Source organism: Pan troglodytes, chromosome 16 (assembly GCF_028858775.2).
Source record: "Pan troglodytes isolate AG18354 chromosome 16, NHGRI_mPanTro3-v2.0_pri, whole genome shotgun sequence".
NCBI lineage: Eukaryota > Metazoa > Chordata > Mammalia > Primates > Hominidae > Pan > Pan troglodytes.
In genome coordinates, this window is record NC_072414.2 from 64,638,178 (window position 1) to 64,643,564 (window position 5,387).

Sequence of the window (5,387 nt, forward strand, 5' to 3'; positions counted from 1 at the left end):
GTGCTGTTTTTGCCTTAAAATTTTGTGTGTCTTGAAAACTATAGTATTAGAGGTATTGAGACTGTGCAAATGCTGGGCACGCTTGGCATGAGATAATCAGTTTTTATTTTTACAAAATTGTAATTAACTATGCAAGTGTGTTTATTAAAAGAATACAAACTAAAAAGAAGTTATGGGATTTAGAAAATGTAGGATGAAAAAGTTATGGGATAAAAAATGTGGAAAAGTCGTGGCAAAAAAAGTTGTGAAAAAAGTATTTAAAGTTTTATGAAAAGTTTAAAAAAAGTATTATGAAAAAGAAGTTATGGGATTAAAAAATAAGTCATAGGATATAAATAAAAATAAATAAAAGCAGGCCTCTGTCAGCATAAGCCTGGAGAAGTGGGGCTGGAGTCTCTGCCGCCATCGTGTCCCTACGATCCCTTCCTACCCCTTTATCATTAGGGTAGCAAGACAAGACCCCTGTCTAATGGGGAGAGACAAACAGACCCTTTGCCACCTTGACCAGGGCTGAGTCCTTAAATTTCTGGATGATGATGATTATTATTTAAGAGCCAGAGGCTGGTAGAGCTGGTTTGTTTGGAGGAGGCCTCATGGCCTCCCTACTCTCACCAAAGCAACTTTTCCCTCAGGGGGCCCCCATCTTCTTATTCAGAGAGGCAGCTGAGGCGGGACAGTGGGGCTAACTGTAGAGCAGGTGAGGGCACGGGCTGCTGGGGTGGCCCCAGTGTACATATAGTATCTGTGTAACATTTTGTATATTCCAGGGGGTAGGGCCACCCCCTGTATCGTACCTAGCAGAGGTTGGAGCTGGCATATGAGGAGGAGGTTCTAATCATTATTTGTGGCTGGGAAACTTATTTATTGATAGCATGGGGCAGAGGAAGGAGGCAGGGATGGGGTTGTGGCTCCCTGGTGATGCGACTCCTGTTTATTTTGCTTTTCATTTTGGAATAAATGGGTTTAGCTATACTGCTCAGCCTGGTGTGTTCCTTTTTCCCTCACTGGGTCCTGGAGTTTGTGCCACTGAATGAGGAGCCCCAGAGTCGTCTGAGCATGTCCAGCTGGGCTGTTGGTGACCTTCCAGGCCTGTTACCTTTATGCTGCCTAGTGACACCTGGTGGATTTCATGGGGACTGCCATGGCGCCTATGGGGCACAGTCCAGCCCTGACAGCCAACAGGCTCAGAAGCCTGATCTAGCGGTGGCCGGGAAGACAGATACTAGCACCCAAGGGCACTGACTTCCATTCACCCCAGGAGTCTTCCATTCCGTCCCCCTCCCTCCTTCTCCTGTCTGCACTGGGTGGCCTGTTCTGTCTGTCCCTCCAGTGCACCTGGTGACCTGTTCTGTCTGTCCCTCCAGAGTGCCGGCTGCCCTGCAGGCTCCTCGAGGCTGAGTTCATGGCCCTGCCCCTAGTGGCCAGAGCTGGCTTCACAGGATAACAGCCAGCTAAGCTCCAGGGGCTTTCCAGGAAAAGTGTCCCTTGAAAAGGGTGTGGCTTTTTCACTGCTCCCAACAGCACCCTAGAAATGGCTTGGCCTTTTCCCTCCCCTGAGTTCCAAAAAGAACACAGCCAGCAGAGGACACATTCCCTGACATACGAGGGACTGGAAGACTGGTAGAGATGTCAGGTCACAGGCTGCCAGCACAGTACCCCCATGATTGGCCACGGGAGTGCTGGAGGAATGGTGGGGGTTGGCTGTCCACTGGCTGGGCATGACAGGGAGACTCACTGGAGGTGGTGCACTTTGGAGGGGCGATGTCAGGGACGTATTTGGGTCTCAGTAAAGAGATCTGTTCTTTTAAAATTTCTGCATCTAGTTGCCTATACACGATGATGACACAGCAATTTTTTACTTTCTAAAGGCAGGATATCATGCAAAGAGATCAAGCTGCCCTTCTATAAATATAACTCAATTGCCTTCCAGCCATAGGCTGCATGCTTCAAGTTGTTTTCAGAAATAAGAAATGGGTTGAGCTGAACCACTTATAGCCTTACATGGAGAGTTCCCACTGTGACCTGTAGCACATGTGAATTGACTTGCTTAATGTATGAAACCAATGGAAATGAGATGAAAAGTCCTATTCTCATGCAAGCCCGTTGGGTTATGCAGAAACACAGTAGCAGAGACACAGCCCTAACTACAGCCTGCCCTCCGGAAAACATGTGTCTGTTCATATGGAAATGACACAAGTCTAGTGCTTGTCTGAAAGTCATGCAGCAAAACAAAAAAAGTCTCTGCAAAACCGGGGAGAGTTTTTTACAATGACTTTAACTTTGAGGGTGCTCTTTAGCAGAGGCTTTTGATAAAGGAAGAATTCTATCAACCAGGATCACTGAGGAGGAATGAATTTATAACTACTCTTTTTAAGGCTAGAAGAGACCTTAATTAAATTCCTTCTATTTACAAAGGAGGGAACTGAAGTCCAGAAATGACAAAAGATTTGGCAGCTTTAGAAATAAGGCAACATTGAGTTTCAGTATTCTAAACTTTTGGAAAGTGGTAAAAATGAAGGATATTGAACAAAAATACTAGTTGTTTTTTTTCTATCTTGTTCAGTTAGTGTCAACATGCTGTAAGTTTTCATAATTTTTTTTTTTTTTTGAGATGGAGTTTGACTCTTGTTGCCCAGGCTAGAGTACAATGGTGCGATCTCAGCTCACTGCAACCTCCGCCTCCTGGGTTCAAGCGATTCTCATGCCTCAGCCTCCTGAGTAGCTAGGATTACAGGCATGCACCACCACGCCTGGCTAATTTTGTATTTTTTTAATAGACAGGGTTTCTTCATGTTGATCAGGCTGGTCTTGAACTCTCAACCTCAAGTGATCCACCTGCCTCAGCCTCCCAAAGTGCTGGGATTACAGGCGTGAGCCACTGTGCCCAGCCTTTTTTTTTTTTTTTTTTTTGAGACAGAGTCTTGCTCTGTTGCCCAGGCTGGAGTGCAGTGACGCAATCTTGGCTCACTGCAACCTCTGCCTCACAGGTTCAAGAAATTCTCCTGCCTCAGCCTCCCGAGTAGCTGGGACTACAGGCGTACACTGCCACGCCCGGCTAATTTTTTTTTGTATTTTAGTAGAGACGGGGTTTGACTGTGTGGCCCAGGCTGGTCTCAAACTCCTGAGTTTAGGCAATCCACCCACCTCAGCCTCCCAAAGTGCTAGGATTACAGGCGTGAGCCACCGCACCCTGCCTGGTTAATTTTTATGATAATAAAAATATTCTCATAAAATTTGGGAAATTCGAAAACCTATGGAGAAGAAAATTTAAATTATTCATCATCCCACAATTTATTCATTTGCTTATTTGAGCAACAAATAAAAGTGCACACCTTATTAAGAGCAGGGCATGTTCCAAGACTGACTATCCAGAAATGATTGATAGCCTCTAACTGATTCCCTTCCAACCCGTTTCTCAGTGCACTACTACTAATAATTTTAAAATCAGATTATTTAGTTTTGAAATCTCCTTTTCACCTAATATATCATAAGCCTTTTCCCAGGTTATCAAATAATATTCCAAGCTATGATTTTAACAGCTGCATAACGTCACATCATATAAATTTACACTGATTTATTAAACCATTGTACTTGGGACATAATAAGATGATCAATTTTTCAATATTATAAATAATGTTGCATGTAACATTCTTTGGCCACATACCTGATTATCTTTGAAAACTTCCCTAGAATTCAGATTGTTAGATCAAAGCCTTAAATATTTTTAAGATCTTAAATACACAATACTCAACTGCTTTCTTGAAAGACTGTAATAGTTTTACTTCTACCAGCTACAAGAGTGTCTTTCAGTCATGCAACAAAGCCCACACCTCAAAACAATGAGTATTAGCTTTAAAAAAGTCATTGTCAACTGAGTTCAAATGGTTTTTCCTTTAATTTGCAGTTCTTACTTGGCAATGGTAAGTCAAACTTTCCAAAAAAAACTTTGTTCTCTTTTTTCATAAATTATATATGCATGCTTTTTGTCATTTTCTATGGAACTGTTAACATTTCTTCTTAGCATTCTAGTCTTAATATTTCTCAGTGAGGGATTTTTCTGACTTCATTCTGAGATCTAGGCTCCTGGCTGGGGCAGCAAGAGGTGGGATGGAGAAAGGGCGGGGAGTCAGAGTCAGGCTTGTTCTCTTAGTCCTTCCACAATCACCAAGGTGTGACCTGGGCCAACTCTTGGTATCTCTGGGCTTCAGTTTCCTCCTCTGTAAATAGAAGGGTCTTAATTAAGGTCCCTTCCAGTCGTATAAAAGGGAGTTAGAGACCCGTAGTTTCAAAGCTTCTTTCACTATCATGATTTGTGATCAGCTTTGAAGGAGGTAGTGCTAGTGGGTAAACATCAAACCATAAGCTTGTTTGCCAGTTCTAACCTACCACTACCACCTACCACTGAGAAAATCATTTCAAGGCTCTTAGTTTCCTGATCTGTAAATGGAAACCTCGTTTTACAGATTTGTTGTAAAAATTATGTGAAATAATAGAAATCAGGCCAGGCGCGGTGGCTCACACCTGTAATCCCAGCACTTTGGGAGGCTGAGGCGGGCGGATCACCTGAGGTTGGGAGTTTGAGACCAGCCTGACCAACATGGAGAAACCCTATGTGTACTAAAAATGCAAAATTAGCCGGGCATGGTGGCGCATGCCTGTAATTCCATCTACTTGGGAGGCTGAGGCAGGAGAATTGCTTGAACTCAGGAGGCAGAGGTTGCAGTGAGCCGAGATCATGCCATTGCACTCCATCCTGGGCAATAAAAGTAAACTCCATCTCAAAAATAATAATAATGATAACAGAAATCAAAGTGTATAGAGCATAATATACCACAGACAGGCAGGATGCAGTGGCTCATGCCTGTAATCCCAGCACTTTGGGAGGCCGAGGCGGGTGGATCATCTGAGGTCAGCAGTTCGAGACCAGCCTGGCCAACATGGTGAAACCCCGTCTCTACTAAAAATACAAAAATTAGCTGGGCATGGTGGTGAGTGACTGTAATCCCAACTACTTGGGAGGCTGAGGCAGGAGAATAGCTTGAACCTGGGAGGTGGAGGCTGCAGTGAGCTGAGATCGTGCCATTGCACTCCAGCCTGGGCGACAAGAACAAAACTCTGTCTGAAAAAGGAAGAAAGAAAGGAAGGAAGGAAGGAACGAAGGAAGGAAGGAAGGAAAGAAGGAAGGAAGGAAGGAGAGAGAGAGAGAGAAAGAAAGAAACAAACAAAGAAAGAAAGAAACAAAGAAAGAGGGAAGGAAGGAAGGAGACCATATTCATACTAGTAGCTGCTTATGACTAATAGAAGTAAGGATGAGGATTAGAAGGGATTTCAACTTTATAATACATTCTTTCCTTTATATAATAATAATGAAAAAGACAGCCAGTCAC